General features: G+C 42.0%; 1 protein-coding gene and 1 long non-coding RNA gene across 6 annotated transcripts in view; one reads left to right on the forward strand and one right to left on the reverse strand.

The window, feature by feature from the left end:
• The window catches only part of PLPPR1 (phospholipid phosphatase related 1), a 590,773-nt gene that overhangs the window by 253,552 nt on the left and 314,382 nt on the right, over window positions 1-22,839 (reverse strand). The window contains exons 1-2 of one of the 5 annotated variants that reach the window (XM_053204868.1): window positions 21,432-21,779; window positions 18,178-18,265 (exon numbers count right to left, since the gene is read on the reverse strand). The exons of 3 other annotated variants lie outside the window; for them this stretch is intronic. The gene's annotated coding sequence lies outside the window, so the exon portion shown is untranslated. Of the gene's footprint in view, window positions 1-18,177; window positions 18,266-21,431; window positions 21,780-22,839 lie in introns of those variants that run through there. One more of the 5 variants, XM_027039557.2, reaches the window with a different exon arrangement.
• LOC113593704 (uncharacterized) lies at window positions 10,486-11,312 on the forward strand. The gene is made up of 2 exons (XR_003414012.2): window positions 10,486-10,770; window positions 11,143-11,312. It is a non-coding gene; the product is annotated as an uncharacterized LOC113593704 (long non-coding RNA).

Genomic DNA, 22,839 nt, shown 5'->3' on the forward strand with positions numbered 1-22,839 from the left:
TAGAATCTCCTGCAATTTTTAAGGAGGCTCTTGTTTTTGGTTGTTTGGGTATGATAAACTTAAAGGAAAACTAATCTCACTATTTTGTTTTTTAAAATAAGTCTCTTGGGGCGCCTGGGTGGCTCAGTTGGTTGAGTGTTCAACTTCGGCTCAGGTCATGATCTCACAGTTCGTGGGTTTGAGTCCCGCATCGGGCTCTGTGCTGACAGCTCAGAGCCCAGAGCCTGCTTCCGATTCTGTGTCTCCCTCTCTCTCTGCCCCTTCCCCACTCACACTCTGTCTCTCTCTCTCCTTCAAATATAAACATTGAAAAAAAATTTTTAAATAAGTCTCTTATTACAAGCATCCATTTTTATCATATATGCACATAGATATGTACATATGTACATATACATATAATTATTTTGGGTTTTAATACAAAAATGGATTTTATAATACCCATCACTTAAGAAAAAGTACAGTGTGGTCATGAGAGTGCCAACTTTGGCCCTTCCACAATGTGAGGACACAGGGAGAAACTGATCATCTACGGACCAGGAAGTGTCCTCACCATACACCAAAACTGTTGGTGAACCTTGATCTTGGATTTCCGGCCTCCACAACGAGAAGAGACAGACCCAAAGAAATTGAAGACCAAGCTAAGGGAGTTCTTTCATCAAATATTGGCTACAAATTACAAGTGAGGTGAAGGAAGGCAACTTTTGCCTGGATCACCACAAATAATGGATTTTTAATAAAGTCAAGAGCACAAATGAAGAGTGAAAGGAAAAAGAAGAATAAGAAAGGCTATACTGCGGTCAGGAAATTTAAACATATAGGGAGCCATATAATTTATATTTTAAAGCTACAAATATAGTAATTATTTCTATTCATTAATTAAATGACACAGTAGTATTTAGCATTATATAAAAACTCCATTCATTTAACATTCACTCTATTGTTTGGGCAATGTATTATTTAACTAACACATTGCACTCTGCTTATTATATAAAATTATGTTTACCCCCAAACTGTAATTTTCGTGGAGATACAAATGTCAGTCTATTCAGCAGATTGATTGTAAATGAGAAACATCTCAACAGACAGGAGGGAGGGAGAGAGGGAAGGAGGGAAGGATGGAAGGAAGAAGGTGGGAGGGAAAGAAAAATGGGTTAGGTTTTGACTTGTTTTTAGAAGAAAACAAATAGAAAAAAACCTCACCAAGAAGAGTGGAGAAGACCTAAGAAAGTGGAAGTGTAAAAAAAGCAGAATGGAATGTGACACTCAAGACTCTTTCCCTACCTACCATATTTATTTTCATGATTTGCATTCTACATTATAACCTACGGCTGTGATTTCACATTTCACATTTCTTTGTCAGAGTATTGATGGATTTATGTAGCACTGTAGTTCTTATCTCACCTATAAAGAGGCACTTCTACAATTCTGGACACACATACCTCAGAAAGAGTATCTTAAATGTATGCAAATTTCTTATTTATTTTTGGCATTTAGATTATTTGTTTCTGCTACACCATTTAGTCATTTTACTAACAAATGTAAGTTTACAAAGGTAAATTACGTCTAACAAAAAACATTCGAGATGAGTTGAATTCATTGCATATTTTCTTAAGTTCTAACTATGAAGTTTTAAAAACAATTTTTATTATAATATTGATTAAAGAGTTTGGTATTCTTAGTTTTATGTCTGTATAAATACCTAATAAATAATTTGTTTGGGAATTCAAAACTGATTAATGCATTTAGCAGACAAAATGTCCAAATCTATGTTATTACTGAGTTTTTTTTCATTAAAATGTAATAACTATTTCCACTCAATAAAATTAAAATGGCATATTCATGAAAAAAAGAGTATCAGAGCATCTGGCTGGCTCAGTTGAAAGAGCACATGATGCTTGATTTCGGGGTCATGAGTTGGAGCCCCACATTGGGTTTAGAGATTACTTAAATAAAAACTTAAAAAAAAAAAAAAAAAGAATGTCAACTTTGGAGCCAACCCACAGGGTTTAAATCCTAGTTCTACCACTAAGCATTTATATGGCCTTGGAAGTCATTTGGCCTCTCTCTGCTTTATTTTCTCAATTGTAAATTGCTACTGTGATATTTGAATGAAGTAATATATGCAGCTTAGAATAATACCTGACACATGGTAAGCAATATACATATTTTCACTACAATTACTAATTTTCTTTTCTACTTCCCAAAGAAGAATGGACATCCAGGTAAGTAAACATAAAGCCAAATTTTTCTAAGTGGCACAATATTACAATTTATTTAGTATTCCATAATTTATTCAGTATCCTGTTGATAAGCTATTCAGATATTTTTTCCATGTTTGAACTACTAAATGCTGCATTATTGGATATATATATGTCCTTAAAAACTCATGCCCTTATTTCCTCAGGATATCTTACCCAAAGGAAGAGCACTGAATGAAAAGGTGTGTCCATTTTCAGTTTTGGAAATATTTGCCAATTAAGTGATGAAACCATTGTAGTAATTCACATAGCCATCAGCAGTGTACAAAGTGTCTATTTTCAGATATACATACATATATGTACACATACACACACCTGCCGCCACCAAATAAAAACAATATTTACATTTTTTTTACCAATTCGATGGCTGCAAAATAGTATTTTGAGCTTTTATTCGCTTTTCTCTATTAGTGAATTTGAATTTCCCTTAATATAGTTACTGGCCATTTGCATTTTACCTTTTAGGAGTTTCTTATTTGTACTCTTTGCTCATTTTATTATTGTCTATTTCTTATCATTTTGTAGTGTTCTTTGATAGTATTTTTATTAACCCACTATATGTCACATATACTGCTAGTATTTTCCTATCTTTCAAGTCTTCATCATCCATATATTAGTGAATAACCACTCTTTAGACAATAGCTCTGAACCAAAATCTTTCCTGGCCTCTGAGGATTTGTGGCTATTGAAGTATGAGCATTCAATGCAAATGCATTAGGAGATGTGCATGTTTCCTATTATAAAATCAATGCTTCTAAGAATCTCCCTCAAGTGAGACAGCATCACATCAATCTTCATACTTTACCTTAAGAAAAATAAACCTTTTTCTGAAAAGGGATGTCTAGTTCATTCACTGACTCATTGTGAGCCCCATTTCTCCAAGACAGTTTTTCATCCCAAAGACCTGTGTTCTTCTCTCAGACTTTGTAAGAATATATGAGTCTCAGTATGAAGTTTACACTAAGGGCTCTAGGATCTCTGTGGTTTTCAATTAGCTCAGGGAAGGCCTAGTGCATCTTACCTCAAACATTCACTAGATCAAGTATCACGCCGTCTTATGTCTGTGTCTTTTGTCTTCCCAATGAAATGGTAAGCTCAGTTGTGATTTTTCACTTTGCTTTTCAGGAGCCCTGATGTTTTCTTGGACACAGAACAAGGCTATTTGGAATTTCTCCCTGTAAGTAATGATCTATTTATGGACCTGTTTCTCTGACACATTTTCCTGACATAGTTCTCAAGACACAGAGAAAAAAAAGGAATGAAGTGGGGCCAAATGGCTCTTGAGCATGGCAAATGGGATAAAGGAGCAGATGATTCACTCAGTCAGTCAACTGGCAAAAATTAATCGAGCCTCTTCTATGGAACAGGCTGGGTGCCCACCTAACTATATGGTACAATTTGAGGAAAATCACAAGACTTACCTAGGCTAAAACACCTCTATCAGCAATAAAGATGCACTTCCTTAAAATATTAGTAATATCTTAGACAAAATCAGCACCCCCCCCCAAAAAAGAAACACATGACAATAATCAAAATGGGCCAGAAGTAAAAGAAATGGAAGGGCTGCTCAAAGATGGGATACTGTTCAAAATAAGCCATAGTCACAGATGTACTTGGAGGAAGAAATTACCTACAGCATGACCATTATAAACATGTATTTTTCAAGCACAAATACTAATGATGAGGAAATCACATGGCTCAGACCTGAAGATAAATTCAAGCTGGTTACAATCTACAGTGGGGGTTAAAAATGAAAGGAAAGAGAAACCAAAGTCAATGTAGTGGAGATTTCTTGGGCTGATGAAGGAAAGGAATGGTGTGTTCCTGATACAAACTACGGAATGGTGAGGAAGAGCAGGGATAAAAGACAAATATTCACCTACTGGCTAAAAGACAACATGATTGACCCAGTGCTCAGATACATGCTTAATATTGTTTTTGTGATTTCACTTCTCAGAGTGGATGGGGTCATTAGGTAGACTACTATTCTGTAACCTATTCTCATCAACAATTATGTGGAATGAGGGAAACATCCTTAAAACAGGAACATGAGAGTTCATGATAGCCAGCCAGGAGTATTTCAAGGACTCCAGAGAATAAAGGAACAAAACCCCCCAATCTAAAGCTGTAGAAATGGTTAAAAGGATTAGATGTATGTATCTGAGAGAAGAAGAGTCTCAAGAGTAAAAATATGGCTGAAAAACAACAACAACAACAACAACAACAACAACAAAATGATCAATGACTCTGCTGGGAAAGGAAAGGTAAGTTATCTAGAAAGACCAGTGTGACTACACAAGGCTGGATTTCAATAAGCTTCACTTTAAAGACTGTTGGCTAACATGGACACATAACCAAGATAAACACATTAAGATAATTGCAAGATTTGTAATAACAGTAACACAAAGAATAAACTAAAGGAACTAATGGTTGAGGAAAAGTTAAAAGAGGAAAAAGGGGATTTTATTGGCATTGGTAAGAGTAAGAGACATGTTGAATCAGGGCAGATGATGGAAAAGAAAAATGTGAAACTTGGTAATTCTCCTGTTGCCCTGGGTGGGAGTATGGATTTCAAAGCTGTCTAAGGGAGGGGGTGGGAGTCATTCATTAGGAATTGGCAGCAAGAGCTGTCTAAAATGGGCAAGAGAGAAAATAAAAAGAAATGCAAGGGAAAGGTAGCTCAGAGAAAAGGGGCAGGAGCCTGGGAAAATGTCACAACAAAAACTATCTTGGGGAAGTCCATATGGAGCAACTGATACAGTGAAATTTGTGTTCAACAGGCCCTCATTGTACTGCACTTATAAACACAAACATGCCTAAGAATGTATATGTATATTCTCCACTGCAGGAGAAAACCAGCATTGGTTAGTTGATATGAATTTCTAAATTTCTTTATTTTTAACATGCCTATATCTGAAGGGTGTTGCTGATATTTTGTACAAGAGTAAGGAAAGGAGAAATCAATTGACATTTATTGGGAATGAGCAACACGCTGGGAAATTTACACACAGCTTAAATACTCCTTACAATAATCATATGAGGTACGTGCTATTAGTCCATTTTTAGATAAGGAAATTGAAGGCCGGACAGGTTAAATATATTGCCTATGTCAAAGCCAGTAAAGCAGAACTGAAAATCATCTGTTGGACTCTAGAGCCCACACTTATCTCATTATTCTATACTGTCTCCGGGCAGGTCAAGGATATCATAAAACTCTTCAAACCTCAGGTGGCATAATTGCTTACCATGTACACAGCTTTAGGTCAAGCATCTTATCTGACCCTTGCTAAAATAAGCTTCTTAAGAGCAATCATTTGGAATCTCTAACCCAGAACATTTTTAGCTCACCCTCTCCCTACCCATTGCCCAACCAAGTTGTTCCATTAGACATCAAAAGTTCAGGGTAATCCCATTCATCCTTGACTCTTTGGGTTCACTTACTTATCCACTCTTCTATTTATTCATCCATTTAACAAATATTTACCGCATACTCAAATATTCTAATAATCAAAGAAAAGGAATGTGTCCAGTTTCAACTTTAGCTTGTCATTAAAACCTCAATCCATCTGTCCAGGTCTTGCCTATTCATCCAGTTGAATTTTCCCAGTGATTTTCATCAAAAGAGTTTTGGTTTCTCCAACTCTACAGAGGTAAAGGGCATGAGACCCTTATTTGTTATTGAGTTTAATGCCTTCAGACCTCACAGCCCTATATGGGAAGACTTCTCCTTCTATTTTAGGTTCATCTGAAATAGCTGACCCCTTCTGGATCGGTTCAGGTTCCTCCTTCCTTCCCTCCTCCCTTTGTCCTCTCCATTTTCCTCTTCTGCAAGCAGCCCCCTTATCCACTCACCTACAGTTTTATTTTTTTAAGTTTATTTATTTGATGGAGAGAGAGTGTGTGTGTGTTCATGAGTTGGGGAGTGGCAGAGAGAGAGAGAGAGAGAGAGAGAGAGAGAGAGAGAGTGTGTGTCCCAAGCAGGCTCCTCGCTGTCCCAAGCAGGCTCTGTGCTGATGCGGGGCTCCATCTCACAAATTGTGAGATCATGACTTGAGTCGAAATCAAGAGTTGGCTGGCTGCTTAACCAACCAAGCCACCCAGGTGACCTGTCACTTATAGTTTTAAAAACAAGGCTGAAAATCTTCTCACCCCTTTTAAGTAATCTCAGACAGACTTCATATTAAAACAGGAACATAGTAAGCAAAAAACTTAATAGCTTTAGGTAAGTAATAAATGATCCCCTGTATGAATGCCAAACATATACTCTGTTTACCACAGAACACTTCCAAGTCATATCAAAGAGAAACACATCTGGCCTAGGGTGATTTATATCCTCATCCAGCACGTATGTTTCCATCTGATTCACACTACATGCTTTGGTTTTCAAATGCCAAATGAACAGTAAAAAATTGAGTCCTGCATTCCTGGAAGAGTTACATTTTCTCCCTTCATTCTCTATAAAATGATGGTGCTGAATTAGTTAACAGTGTATTAGTAAATGAGCACTTTTGCAGAATTTTAGTTTACCCTCTCATATATTATCCCCAAACAATTCTTTATGAGTTACCCTTGTCTTCATTTTATAAATGAAGTAATGAAATCTAGAGAGGTTGAGAAATAGTGAGTGAGAGATGTATCAAGGCTCAAACTCAGATTTTTTTTTTTTTAGAGAGAGAGAGCATGAGTGCACATGTCTAGGGAGGGGCAGAGGGAGAGGGAGAAGGAGGGGGGGGGAGAGAGAGAGAGAGAGAGAGAGAGAGAGAGAGAGAGTCTTAAGCAGGCTCCACACTCAGCTCGGAGCCCACAACCATGTGATCATGACACAAGTCAAGAGCCAAAATCAAGAGTCAGATACTCAACTGACTGAGCCACCCAAGCACCCCAAACTCAGATCTTTTGATTGAAATCTCATCCTTCCCAGTATATTCCACCATTTACAAATAATCTTTATGTTCTCTTTCAGGGACTGGGATGGGTATGGGCTGTGAAGTTGTCTGGGGGAGAGGGTGGGAGACATGCATTAAAGATTAGCAGCAAGAGCTGTCTAAAATTGGCAAGAGCATAGATGAAGACAAATGCAAGGAACAGGTAGCTCTGTAGAAAAGAGGCTGAAGACTGGGAAATGTCAGACAAGAAACTATGCTGGGTGAAGTCCATATGGAACAATTGTTAAGGTGAATGCTGTGCTTCATCTCCTATAATAATGGAACCATTTTCTTTTTAATTCACATTTTAACAATATTTAAATCATGTTCATTTATAAAATATCACCCAGAAAAAATAAATAAATAATAAAATATCACCCAGGCAATTATAATTCAATAGAATTTCCTTTCAATCACTTAAGTTATAGCCATTCCCTAAACTCAAATCAAGAAATAAATCAAAATTACTTTTGAAGAAAAAGAAAAGTTGTCAAGTTTCTTTCTGTGGTTCTATATGTTCAAAAGCATGTTTACTTGGAAGCTGAACCTACTGTAGAGGTAACTTACCATTCGTTTTAGGAAAAAGTTGGGGGGATCTAGCACCTGGAATGGGAAAATGAGGGAAAGTCTTGGTGGGTAGAGATTTCTCTTTGCTACTAAAAAGCCAGAAAAAAATCTTGATATAAAGTATCCTTGGGATGGCCCCTACAGACTTTCTGGAGGAACAAGAGAAAAAAGAAACCCTAATTTCATGAATTGTTCCCTTGAATCCACTAGCAACAAAGAATCTTGAATTTGAGGAAAAGGTAGAAGAACAAGAATTTACAGCAAAAGTGAGAGCTGGGAGGAGGAGAGGAGAAAGAGTCCCTCTTTGATGAAGAGTCACCCTTTGGTGAAAGACTATGGGGCATTCTATCTGCCAGATGCCTTACTAGAAAAGGCACTAGTGACCTGATAAATTCTGACTTATTCTCTAGTGTCTTTACCCATCTTGTAACACCAGGCAATCAATTCACCTCGTTCAGAATGTTTAGATTCCTCTTCTTTCAGTTCTTTTCCTATAAATTCTATTTTCTCCATGTATAAAGATAAAGCTTAGTTTTTTCATCTTTTGCTTCCAAATTGGCTTTTCGTTATGACTCTTACAAAGACTGATCTCTTATAAAAAGGACTATTTTTGCTATAGAATAGCATACTCTCTTTTAACATAGCTCAACTCCAAAAATTTTACATTTCCCTTTGATTAGTTTTGGTAAGCTTCTATGTAGTTGGTGTTCAAGGGAGTGAAAACTTACACTTAAAGCAAAAGACCACAAAAAAAAAAAATGTAATCATGGATCTCCAAGGAAATTCACAGGAATCAAGACCTGGGTTCATGTGTTCAGGCAATGCTGCCACACCTTGAACAGCTTCTCCAGGAGAAACTCTGGGACAACTTCAGGGCAGTCCAGTCCTTCACAGAGCTGCCTTGGTCACTGTATCCCTGATCACACAAATACAACAAACCACACAGAACACCTGTCAACATTTTACCCTGAGCCAAATATAGTAACCAGGTGTAACCTCATATTTAAAGATCCCATGATAGCTAGATTTCCTATATAAATATACATTTCTCCCATAGTGGGTGATACACAAAAGAAGTGTTTTAGGTTTTCCAAAGGTATTTTCCTTATGGGTTCCTAATCTGTGAATCTGTGACTAATTTGCTCATTTCATTGGAGCACTATATAAATAAGTCTTTATAAAATGAAATTTGGCTTCTTTGCTCACTATTTAATTTTATCTTCTTCATATGAGTTGCGCCCCTAAATCTGGCCATCTGGCCCCATATAGCTAGAGAAGAGGCCAAATGTGGCTCAATCTGGAAGAATGTTTTAAAGTTTCAAGTTGTCCACTGTAAAATGGACTCTTCTGCAGAAGTAAGTTTGCTGGTATGTTTCCTACCCACCAGCACCCCATGTGTCTGAGAGTCGCTTAACTGAGACACCTCTGCCTCATTTGGAGCAATCCTCAGTGACCACCACCACCCCACCTCGGGTCTTGTTACCAACATGCATTCCTAGATCTGCCCAGCAGATCTCTGGAGCTATCTCACATTTTTAGATTTTTTTGTCTCATCTTCTGCCTTTTGGATTTAGTGATTTCCACAGGTTTCCTAGATCCACTCTCAAGATGCCAATTATTCTTTACATTTTAATTAACTCATTTATTCAATAAATTTCAATTAAAGTTATAGAGTGTGACAGGCACTCTTCTAGGACTTGGGGATGTAAAAAGGGAAAAGACATATAGATTCTATCATCTTGCTTACATTTTAGTAAAAGGAGGCAGAGCACAAAGCAGACTAAAGACTTAAAGATGGACCAGGGAGGTCCTATATGATGAAGACATGATGTATAAAGTGGTAAGGGTGAGAGATGTAGATTTTTGCAAAGCAGGCACTCTAGACTGAGCTAACAGCAAGTACAAAATCCTGAGGTAAAAGTATGTTTGAGTTTTTTAATGCACATCAAGGTTACTTTCTCTGCACCAGCTCTCTGAATCCTGGCCAACACAGACTCAGATCCAATCAGCCTTAATCTTGAGTACATCCATTATGGTCACTCTCAAGGAGAAGGAATGCTGAAAGGGAGAGGCCAGGTAGCTTCTTGTCATGTGGTGTGAAAGGGGAGACCCCAGCACCGCGTGAGTGACTGGGATTCTATATACATGTCTATATCTAGGTAACCTAGCAGTAAACGAGGGAAAATGAGACTTATAGTATATATTTAACCAGTAGTGTTTAATAATGTTATCTTCATGTTTGAGAAAGGCATACATTTTCATCAATTCCCAAGCATTTCTATCAAAGTAGAAAGATGCAGAGAACGAGGGCTGAGATTTATTCTTTAAAGCAGAGCTTTGATGTATTGATCAAACCCTTCTATTTTCCCACCCCTTGCTATGCTTCTGAATTCCATGGTTCTTGGGTCAGGAGTGACTGAAGGTGATATTCTGATGAAGACCTAACAAAGTTTAGGGGTTATCTAATGATGTATATTTTCAGCTTCTTGGTTTAAGTCTTAATTTCCAAACAAACAAACAAACAAACAAATGGAGGTTAAAGTGTTGTGGAAGAAAATGGGACAACCCAGGATTTTAAAGCTTGATATCCAGGTGGTTCTGAGGACTATTCAATCATGTATGTGTAATAAATAATGAATAATAGTAGCTACAATGTCCTTAGCCCTTATTATGTTCTAAACTCTATGTTAGTGGCAAGTAATTTATTTATTCCTTACAAAATCTCTTCCAGGGCGGCAAGATGCTTTTATTGCCTCCATCTCACAGAGGAGAGACCTGAGTCTTTGAAGGACAAAGGGAGGGGCCTGACATCACAATGCCAGTGAATGGCAGAGCTGGGACTGGAACCCAGCTCCCTCTGTCTGCACAGCCCAAGCTATTGGCCCACCACAGGAGCCTGCCTCCATAGCAATGAAAAATAATTGGAGTATTTAAGAATCAGTTTTACTGATGCTCCCATTATGAAGAAAAAATCATCACTTACTATAAGGAAGAGTTCCTGCCTTGATTAAAGTTGGCAGGTAAAATTTACTTATTTTGGAACTCATTCGTTAAGGTTCAAGATGGCAAGAAATGAAACTGAAAAATTAATCTCTGCTAAAATGTTTATAGAAGAATACCCTCTCTAGGAACATGGTACCATCTCACCTCAATGTTAGCGTCAGATGTTGCCTAACTTCAAAGTGTTAGTAAAGTGGGAGAATATCAGGCCAGGGAGGAGAAGGTAGAGTTTGAGCAGTGGTTACATGGGCAGAGGGGAGTGAGGATGGGGATACAGTCTCAGCAGCAGCTTGTAGGTGAGAACATTTACATAAAGCATGAGGCACAATTTGCTAGGGATTCATTGCTCAAGCTAGTGTTTATGAAGTGAGTTCCCTTGTTCCCTCTTCCAGATGTGAGGGTTGTTTTGCAGTCAGGTATAATGGAAGCAGCACTGCCTTTCTAGGCTAGAAACCAGCCTGTCATGCCAGCCTCTCCAATCGCTGTGGGACCCTGGAGAAGTCGGTGAACCTCAACAGACCCTTTTCTCATCTAAAAATAAAAATAAGACAATTGGAGTAGACTATCCCTTCCAGCAATTGTGTGAATCAAGGAGAATTTACAGCTGTTGCCATTCATTAAGTTCAAATTAAGTCACCTCATTATTTTATCTCTTGCTAGATAGAAGGAAAGCTCATGGTAGAGTAGGTGTCTCCTAGAAGGAGCTAAGAAAATATCTGCTCACTGACTGTATCTACAAAATATACATGCAGACAAATGGCCAAAGAACCCTAGGCTATGTCAGAGGAGCTCTATTTTAGGATGGAAAGTGGCACTCATCCTTCTCGTACAACAGTACTATTTACCAGATGCTTACTAACCTAAAATTTGCTTTCGTTTAGAATCATAACTAAAATTAAATGGCAAAATAGTATGTAAAGTATAATCTCACCTTTAAAAAAATGAGAAAAAAAGAACAACATATGTAAATGTTAATGGACCAAAAATGTTGGGGGCTCATACACTAAACAATTGACAGTGTTTTTCTGGAAAAGAGATTGGAGTAGAAATAAGACTGATTTTTACTTTCCATGCCATGCACTTCATTACATCTGCATTTTGTATAACATTATAGTACATATATAATTGTTTACGTTTTAGATTGCTAAAATATTCTAATTGTTCCAAACTAATCTGGCCAGGAACTGCTTGTGTCACATTTTACATGTCAGCCTATGTTAAAAACTAAACCCAAAAGATTTTCTCAAACCTAGAGATGCTGCCTTGCTTTTCACACTGCAGGAAAACACACACACACACACACACACACACACACACACACACACACACAGAATGTTTTTTTCCAGTTAACACAAGTGTGAATGAAAAGGTCTTACTTTTTTTTTTCTTTCAGTTCCTGTGACCCCCAGGAGAGAAGGCTGTGGGCTGATTATTAGAGCATTTTAGTGTGTGGGTTTGCCTGGAAGCAATAGCCAGCAAAGGCTGGAAGATGGGAATAACGATAAAGCATGCTCAGCTTGTAGAGCTCTGAGCTGAACAGCATTACTCTCGACCAGATTTCATTTCTTGTTAATTATATCCGATTCCACTTGAGTATGGATTTCATTGAATTTAAAACGTTGGGAGTGGGGGTCACTGCTCCATGCCATTCATCAGAAACATCAATAAAAAGAGCACCCCAGAAACCCTTGACCATCAGCTGTGCAAATACATTACCCCTCATTGTGACGGATTTGCTCCAGTAATTATGATAGCCTTTTCTTCAGTCTGTGTCTGTGAGCATTTCTAGAACACTTGATGCCATAATGCCCAAAGAAAAAGCCCCTTCTGACATAATGGAGGCAATATGAAATATGTGTTTTCACGTCATGTAAAAATTTATGACATTCACACAAAGAGGGGAATTTATTTCCTGTGCATATGCATCTCTGCTTTCTGTTGCTATTGATGAATGGAAAAAGATAAATGTACCATAGACGGAGGAAATAACGGCAGGGAGGGGCTGATTGCTGACTTCTATCCAGTGAATACAGACAAGCTGCCGAAGGCCTGCGCCCCGAGGCCCTGATGATGGCGGAAGGGGGTGGGGTGATCTCTCACCCCAAGTCTTTGGGAATCAGAAGGATGAAGTGAATGAGCACAGGCCTTGAACTCAGACCTATGTTTGGATCCAGCTATCGCTTTGAAAGCTTAGGAAAGCTAACTGGCCTTTGCTCAGCTGTCAAATGAGATACTAATATCTAGTCCTGCATGAAGAAACTAATGAAATAATATATGTAAAGCCTCTTCTATACTCCATAGTAGTGCCTTGCATGGTACTTAGTAGATATCTCCTCAAAATTTCCTCCCTTTAATTCTTTTTCTCATCTCTATTAATAGTTCTTTTCCTTCCTTTCCTAATTTTTTGGCAGAAATGGCCAAGGGGTTTTTTTGTTTTGTTTTTTGTTTTTAACTTCTGACCTCAAATCTTCAAAACAGGCCAGCAGTACCATAAGCCAAAACCAGCCAAGCTAATGGGTAGAATAATTTTCTTTTTTCCAACTTCGGTCTTTGAAAAATTCAAAAATATAGACATATATTAACAACAACATAAACTTATAAATGAAGATAATCTTTACATCGTCCTTAGCCCTGAGATAGACAGATGATAGGTAGATAGAGCTTTTATTCAAACTTCATTTTTTCCTTTTGGCCGAGCTTTATACTGTGAATGTAATGCTTACTAATTAGCAGATCAGCCAGGTCATAAAACGTTTATTAACAGCTCCCACCACCATGTTGAGTGGTGTTTCCTTTGATATTTTCAATTAGGGCCCATGCCATACAAAGTGTAACTGCATTCTTACACTAGTGTTGGAAGGCTATAAAATATTCTCTCTCTTACTTTGTGGAAGGGCAGAGCTGAAACCAGGGTGAGGCCAGTAGGGCACTTGCATTGAGGACAAAATTGAGAGGGGAGCCAAAAAATTCAGTAACGAAGATAAACAATATTTTAATGCAATTTTTAAAAAAAATATGGGGTGCCTGGGTGGCTCAGTCGGTTGAGCGTCCAACTTTGGCTCAGGTCATGATCTCATGGTTCATGAGTTTGAGCCCCATGTCAGGATCTGTGCTGACATCTGAGTCTGGAGCCTGCTTCGGATTCTGTGTCTCCCTCTCTCTCTTCCCTCCCCCACACTTGCAGTCTGTCTCTCTCTAAAAAATAAACAAACACTAATAAAAGTTTTTAATTGCAATATATGCAAAAAAATCCATGATGAACAAAACATCAACATTTTAAACAAAGATAGGAATAAACCATGCACTTGCATAACCCTGTCCCCCTCAGCTCACCCTAATCCAGGCCCTGGGTAGGCCCTGTATCTGAAATCAGTACCTGGCATTCTGGTCCCAGTCCTCACATTACTTAGCTACATGGCCTCAGATGAGTCACTGAACCTCTCTGGTTCTCAGTTTCCTCATCTTGTTTCACTTGGAAGTCTGATTAGAAACCTTCCAGCAACGCTGTGAACTTGCAAATTCTATGGTTTTCTATAACATGAAGCTTCATTATTGGAGCATCAGCAATGACTCACAAGGACAAGATTCATTCACTGCGCCAGCCATCCAATCCAAAATGTTTACTGAGCAATTACTACGTAACAAGTGCTATGTTAGGTGATGAAAATACAAAGTTAAGGGCTACAGAAACACATGGAAAGGGAAGCCAACCCTAGTGCTAAAAGGCCAGGACCACCTTCCCTAGGAAGAGATTCTGTCCTAAAGGACTAAAGGAGTTAGGCAGGGAAGGCAAGGATGGAGTTGCAGAAAAGGAGAACAACATGGCCAAAGACCTGAAGGTAACAAAGAAAAATTTGGCTGGAGAACCATAAGTGTAGTATGGGTGGTATTTAGTATAAATGGGGTGGATGAAACAAACAAAAACCAGTCTTTGATTACAGAGCAGTAATGAAAGTACAAGCCAGTATAGGACAGTGTAAGAATATAATGGAGAGTGTAAGGCAAAGAGTGCTGGGTTATGGTCAGACCCGGGTTCCAGGCACTGCTCTGTTGCAAATTAGCTAGATGGCAGGGCTTCCATTTCCACTGGGATGCTGTTTTAGAACACACCACGAACTTTTCCATAAAGAAGGGAGGCTTTTAATTCCCAGGGATTATTGGAAATCTCACATCTGAGATATTTAGAGTTTACACCCTCAGTACCAAAGAGGTGCTATAATTAATATACGTAGTCACTTCCTTGCAAACAATTTGCCAAACAGCTACGTAGCTGTTGTGTGATGCCTGTGAGCCTGAAGAAGGCTGGGATCAGCCTGAGGCAAACAAACTTTCATCTTTCCCAGACAGGCACGAGAACGAGGCAAGTAGGCAAATGTGCTGGGCAGACACCCCCAGCACGCAGCTACTCCACCTAGGCTTATGACAGGTGGAGCTGCTCTGCTGTTGCCAAATTTGTGTCTGCTGATTTAATTCCAGCACTTAGGAAGACAGGATTAGAGCCAACTACTTTATAACCCAACCCAAATAATTTTTTTTAATGAGCGCCAAAGCACACCATCGCTAATAACGTCAAAGCTTTATGTTTGTAACCTCACTGTAGTCACACACAATACCTACTATATGCTGAGCACTTACTCTATGCCTGGCTTTACAAATATTAACTAATTCCCGCAATTCTATGTGATGGGTCAAGATGGTTATAGACACCTTACAGACAAGCGTAATTTGAAGCACCAAGAAGTAAACTATGTGCCCAAAGTCACACAGTTGAGGGGCTGAGCCAAAATTCAAAACAGCCTGTCTGACTCCAGAGTCTGTACTCTCAGCCACCTTGCTACCTAAACAAGTTCAACATCCTGTGCAGCCAAGTGACACCCTTAGAGTACGACACTCAAGGATCTGGATTCTCTGGCCTGTAGCAAGCACCTCAGTCATTTAGTTATGGGGAAGGAGAGCACACTCTACATCCCTCCTCAAATCCATCCTCTTATGTTCTTAGAAAGAGGCATCCTTCCTTCTCTCCTCTCTTGCTCTCATTTCCCACACCTTTTGTTCTCATTGGACACCAGCTCCCCTCAGCCAGCTCCCCCTCGATAAAAACTGCATTTGAGGTTCACTGCTCCTTCTCCCTTTGGCCCCATAATTCTTCCCCCACCAGACTTCATAAATGACTGATAGGTTCTCCTTGCCTGGATCTTCTTACCTCCCGTTCCCCACTCAAGCCCAGAAATATGGCTTCTGAGCACACTGCTGTACTAACACTGCTTTCCTAATGGTCACAGTGAACCCCTTTTCACTGTCTTTTTTCAGTTCCCTACTTTCAATCTTTTCACCGTCTCTGCACTTAAAATCATCCTGGTAATTTACATACTTGATGAGGAGAGACACTGTAGGATTATTAAAATTTAGGGCACCTGGGTGGCTCAGTCGTAAAGCATCTGACTTTGGCTCAGGTCATGATCTCACAGTTTGTGAGTTTGAGTCCTACATCGGGTGAGCTCGAGCCCTGCTTCAGGTGAACGTGTACCCCGTTTTGGGTAAAACACGAGCCCTGCTTCAGATGAGCCCCACTTCCCTCTCTCTCTCCCTCTCTCTCTCTCTCTCCCCCTCACTCACTTGTGCCCTCTCTCTCTCTCTTTCAAAAGAAAAAAATTAGACCTGATTCTGCCACTTACTAGCTTGGTAACTTTGGACAAGCTACAGAACTGTCTATGGTACTTGTTGCTCTCCAGCATCCCTAAATTTTTGCTAAATGCGGAGACTTACTCGGGCTCTATGATCTCCTGCTCTCTCCATCCTCCCTTAATAAAAATAATAGCTGGGAGGCCAGGGTGACTCTGTTGGTTGCACATCTGACTCTTGATTTCGGCTCGGGCCAGGATCCCAGGGTTGTGGGACCGATCCTCGCATTGGGCTCTGCGCTGAGGATGGAGCATGCCTGAAATTCCCTCTCTCTCTCCCTCTGCCCCTCTCCCCCGCTCATGCTCTCTCTCAAATAAAATAAAATAAAATAAAATAAAATAAAATAAAATAATAAAAAACAAATAAAAACAATAGTTGGCATTTACTGTGAAATCACTACACCCTGGGATCTGTACTATGTGCTTTCCAGGATGTTCCAGTGCCACCCCAAAATCAATTTCCACAACGTGGCATTACGTCTTTCACTTTTCTGAGCTAACCTCTCTCCCCATTCTTCTGCCACCACCCACCCAAAGGTCAAACAAAAATGCTATCTTTGATACTCCTTCTCTTTCACCTCCTACAGTCAACTGAAAACAAATTGTCACGTTTTTATCTGTTCTGATATCTCTTATTGGGATTTTAAGATTGGAGCTCAATATGCTTGGGTTTGGTTCAGTAAGAGACCCATTTCCTAGGGCTGCATGGTTAGAACATGGGTTGTCTGGCCCTCCTCCCAGGATGCCAAGATGCTATGAGCTCTTTAAATGAGACCCTGTGCCTTACAAACTCCCTAGCTCCAGACTATCTGAAAAGTTTGAGCAAACCACATGATGTCAGGAAATTCTGACAAGTAAGGGGGAAGGAAAGGGGAATTCACATTCACCGCCAGCCTACTATGAATCAGGAACTATGCTAAGTGCCATTGCTTCCAAGATGGGCTGATGCTAAACTATCTTAAACATAAAAAGTGTGATGTCACAATGCCGCTTTTTATTGGCACTTCATAGGAAAGTTCTTTAGAGAGGTAGTCTCCCTGGATCATTTTGTCACTGACCTCCCAAAGGATGATCACCTTGGGGAAATGGAAGTCATGATTTAGCTTCTACTATTCTAATGCAAAAAAAAAAAAAAAATCACCTCATGACCGGCTTTCTCATTCACTGATTTAGTCTTTCATTCAACAAATATTTAATGACCCCTACTCTGTACCAAGACTGTGATGAATGCTGGAGATGCAACTGTGAATACCTTTCCCTCAAAATACAGGAAGGAGAGCCACACGAGTGCTGGGGAAGTGAAGGGGAGCATGGGTGCACGCGGCAGGAGGCTCTTCCTCAGATGAGCAGGATTTACTTTTTTCACTTGTTTCCCAGAGAGCATCTCCTCCTCTCCACCCCCATTGCCACCATCCTCATCATTTCCACAATACGCTCCCTGCCTCCAGTCTCACCACCGCCAATCCATCCTCCACATTGTGGTCACAAGCATCTTTCTCGCATGTAAATCTGATCATGTCTCAAACTTTCCTTTGAACTCTCTCCTAGCCTTTTGGATAAAACTGAAGCTCTTTGGCTTGGGATATTTCCATTCACACTTGATGTCTGGCCTGCTGGTTGGCCACTCCATGGAGCCAAGAACCCACTTCTCTTGCTGCAGCCACACAGAACTACTTCCAGTTCTCACATAGTTTTTTCGGCCTGGAAAGCCCTTCTTTTCTCCTTGTCCTTCAAGACTCGGCTCACCTCAACCTCCCAAAGAAACCTTCTTGATCTTCTCAGCCTCCTTAGGTGGATGCCCTCCTTTTGTGCTTTCATAGCATCCTGGGCATATCTGTATCCAAACACAGAATTAGTTGTCAATTAATGTCACCCAGCTGCTGTTCATCTCTGTATTCCTACTCCAGCACCCTGTGCTCTAGCCACATGGGATGGTTTACAGTTACCCTAACTCATCAGGCACTTTCACACATTTCCTCTGCCTGGAATGTCCTTCCTATCCTTTCCTACCTGGTAGAAGACCATTCATTTTCAAAAATATCTCAAGTCACCCAGGGGAAAAAACAAACAAACAAACACTGTACTACTGGTACTCTATTTACCCTATAATTATAACAGCTAAACAGACTGCACCATAGTTAGCTAATTACCTATTTCCCCTGCCTTGAAAGCTGGGACTATTTTTTACTTCCTTGTAGTCTTTTTTGCCCCCAGCCTCCAGTACATAAGAAGTGCTGATGTGTATTTTCTAAATGTTGAGAAAATCCAGGAGGGAGGATAGAGTATACAGCATACATGTTAAGAACTCACTGTGTAGTAGTATAGACGTATCCTACTCCCTCATTATTTCATGTGTGTTAATCTTAACAACTAGATCATAAACCCTTTGAGGCCCAGAACTATGTTATATATTTTTATATGACTTCCAATGCTAAATATGGGATAGGTGGTCAATAAATGCTTGTAAATAGAATCTGCATATAATCAAAATGAACTGAGATTGCAGATGTAGGAAGAGGAAATATATCATAAAGAGAGAAAATAGAACCCTAGTAAAAAAGCAAAAAAAAATTTTTTTTAATCTTTCCTTGCCAAGTTTTGCAAAGAAAATGATGAGAATGTTCACCGTGAAATAAAAAGGACATATGCTGATAATTACATTTAAACCCCTTCATGCCAATATCAACTTGAAAATATTTCTGGAGAGGTCTTTTCTTCACTATTGTTTTAGGAAATAAAAAAAAGCTTTCAGATTTTTATCTCACTAAATGCTTTTTAAAAATCATAAAAGCTGTATGGAAGTATTGAATCACTATATTGCACACCCTAAATTAATATTACACTGTATGTTAACTGACTAGAATTTGAATAAAAACTTTTTTAAAAAATCGTAAAAGCAAAACTTTTGTTTTAAATTTTTTTTAACGTTTATTTATTTTTGAGACAGAGAGAGACAGAGCATGAACGGGGGAGGGTCAGAGAGAGGGAGACACAGAATCTGAAACAGGCTCCAGGCTCTGAGCCATCTGCACAGAGCCCGACGCGGGGCTCGAACTCACGGTCCGCGAGATCATGACCTGAGCCGAAGTCGGCCGCTCAACCGACTGAGCCACCCAGGTATCCCAAAGCAAAACTGTTTTAATAATATGTATGCATCCCTTTCCCAATCCTCGCTTTTTTTTTTTTTTTTTTTTTTTGCTTTCTCAAAAACTTCTTCACCTTTGGCTATGTTGACTTGTGAGTCAAAATCTCTTTTATCTGTGAATTTGCTCAATTAGTTTCATGTATATTATGCTCTCTTCCACTTCAAAGAAGCTACAAAATGTTAAAAATAAAAATTTAAAAAGGTCCCCAGAGCAGCAGAGACATGGCCTCCACCAGAACTCTCTGACGACTCATAGTCTCAAGTTCTGGATCTGAGCTTCTAGTGTTTTCTTCTGTCAGCATCAGCTTGGCTTCCAGGTTCCCCACACTCTCCTCTTCCAAGGCTTTTGGAGTACAGAGGAATAAAAACTATACCTGTCCACGCATCCCACCTCCCAGATAGAAACAAAAGGTCAAGATGGAGAAACTTTCACACATGGCACTCTCTAGACTCAAAGACCTAATTTGTGATTGTGCCAAAGGTCAGCGCAGGAATAACCAAGTCTTTTTTACTCCAGATGTGACATTCCAGAAATCTCCATATTAGAGTCCCATCCATGGGCGGGGGGGGGGGGGGGGGGGGCCGGGGGGAAGCCACCATCCATAGAAGTAGAAAGGGTAGATGAATTCAGTGAAGCCGGCAGCGTACCTTGCCTCACACTGGACCTCTTCCTGCCTTAATTAGCTTCTAGTCACTCCTCTCCTAAATAGCCATCGTCTGTCCCTCTTCCAGTCCCCTTTGTCCCAGTCCTGGACTCCTCAAACGCTGACTCAGTCTCTGCTGTTTCAAAGGGCCATTAGATTTGAGGCGATTCCCAGGTGCCGGCCCGCGCTCTGCGCTCTGAGGCCCCGCCCCAACCGGGCTGGCATTTTTAGGAAATCCTTTTTCTGAGGACCTCTTCCCCGGGACCTAAGAGATACTCAGAACGGTGTCTTTCCACCAGCCAGATTACCAGGCTGCAAAGAATCTCTCCCACGAAAGAGGTTAAAAGGGAAAACGGTAGCCCCACAAAGAAAAATAACCCAGAATCCTCCACATATTCCACCTGTGTGTGTGTCATAAAACCCCAGGGCAAAAATAAAGCCCCAGCTTCCTCCAGCTGCAGCAGCCGCCACCGCAGCCCCAACCCAGCTCCCAGTGCCGCCGCCTTGGTGTGCGTGAAGACAGCACCTTCCCGGGGGAGGAGAGATCCCGGCGCCCGGCGTTCCCAGGAGGTGATTATGGCGAGCCTTTCAGTAACTCATCATTCAATCCCGCACTGACCCGAGCCTCACCCCGGCGCCTCTGGCACTGGCGCTGAGTGGGAAAGGCAAAGGCTACCCCTGCAGTTCTCCAGGTGTACACCCGCCACACATACACTACGATGCGCCTAGGGTGCGTGGTTGGGGCGGGATTACAGGTGCCCACGCCTGAGGGGAAATCAAAGGCGACGCTTACAGCCGGGGTGAGAAATCCCAACCCCCTCCCGGGCTTGGAGGACTTGGCACCAGCTACCTGCAGGGCGCCCCCGCCCGCACGCCGGCTCCCGTCGCAGCCACGAAGGCAGCCAGGAGGGTGGAACCGGACGGAGGGAGCCTCCACGCCCCCTTTGTCTCCACGTTTCCCAAATGACAGGGGAGGAAAGTTTACGAGCAGGGAGGGTGTAGCTTTCTGCTGGGTCCATCTGACACCTCGCAGGAGGCGACCCTTCCCGGGGTCGTCCTCTCCCCCTGTACGTCCCGGGCGCCGCCTTCTTCTGCACCTGGAAACCCGCAAGCCGGGTTTGGGCCACCTGCTCCGCCGAGTCCGGCCGGGAGCCTGGCCCCCGCCGCCCCGGCGTCCCGGAGCCGCCCGAGGCTGCGGGCGCCCCACTCACCTCTCGTGGCGGAGCGTCCTCCCGCGCGCCCTACTGGGCAGTCCCGCTGCTGGAGGCGAGGTGCATTCAGTCGGCGGCCGGAGACACGCTCCCCAGGCTCTGCTGCATTCCGCCTGCGTGGGAGAGAGAGCGCGCGGCGCGGGCGTGTACGAGTGTGTGTTTGTGCGAGTGTGTGTGTATGTGTGAGTGCGGGTGTGTGAGTGTGTGCGCGCACGCGTGGGGGGGGGGGGGCGCGGGATCACAGATCCTCCTCTGCGCACATCCCGCGCTCTGCCTCCTCCTCCGCCTCCTCTTCGCGCTGCCGCTAGCAGAGGGTCCAGGTTTCAGGATCTCCTGTTTGTTTAATGAAAGGAAGGAGCAAAAGGCTGGCGGGGAGGGGGTAGCGGGGGGGGGGGGGGGGGGAGGGCACCGGGCTGCGCATGCTCAGAGAGGGACCTCGAGCGCTCACTCGGAGCGCAGGCAGAGGGAGGCGAGCGAGCTGCGGGTTGAAGCGGGGAAGACTGCGCCCACCCGAGCAGCGGGGGCTCGGCGGGGTTCCCGGAAGGCAGCCGGGAAACCCGACCGCAAAGGTGCGCCGCGCGCGGGAACTCCCTGCGCCTGCGGTGCGGGAAGCCGGTGGCGGGATCCCGACCCATCCTCCGAGACAGCTTCAGGAACCGCTAACGCCGGGTTCTCGTCTCCGAGTGTGTGCAGTGCTTGCGCCGGGGTTCCTGGCAGCGCTCTCCTGCCTCTGTGCCGCGGGGGACCGTGGTGGTCTCCCCCGAGGTCCAGAAGGAACCACAGGCAGCAGGTCGCACCCTGAACTGAAATGAGTTTCCAGGTCTGTGCTTCTTCCTTCCCCTCCCAACTTCACTCTGAAGAGCAGAAAAAGGCAACTGTCTATTCGAGTCCCAAAACAGGTTTGATGGGGCCAGGGTAGGGAAGGTACACAAAAACCCTCTTCCAAAGAACAAAGCACGGGTAGGAGGAGGATGAGTCTCCTAGGGCTCCATATTCAGCCTCCGTTGGTGATAAGGCTAGAAGGAGGAGACATTTGCCCTATTCAAGAAGGCCAAAAGAACAATAGATCCATTGTCCCCCTTTCCTCCAGTGCCAAAGCATTCTTCCTGAGTGGGAATTCTGGCTACTCGGTAAAGTGGAAGAAGTGTCAACACGAAGAGAGTCCAGTGAGAGAACCTGAGCCCTCTAGGGCCATGGCATGGTAACCTGAGGCCAGGGGAGAGGCTGGGCGAGAGGCTTTTCGGGTGGAGTGGAAACTCTTCTTGGGTGAGACTGTTCTAAGAGCAAAACAAGCCAGTTGGTTAGGACCCATTCAAGAGCTTCCATTTTCAACCTCCTTCCTGTTTAATCCCCCCCCCCCCCTTTTCTCTCCTACAGAAGAAAAGACATCCCAAGCAGGGAACTCCTT

The sequence above is a fragment of the Acinonyx jubatus genome, chromosome D4, assembly GCF_027475565.1.
Source record: "Acinonyx jubatus isolate Ajub_Pintada_27869175 chromosome D4, VMU_Ajub_asm_v1.0, whole genome shotgun sequence".
NCBI lineage: Eukaryota > Metazoa > Chordata > Mammalia > Carnivora > Felidae > Acinonyx > Acinonyx jubatus.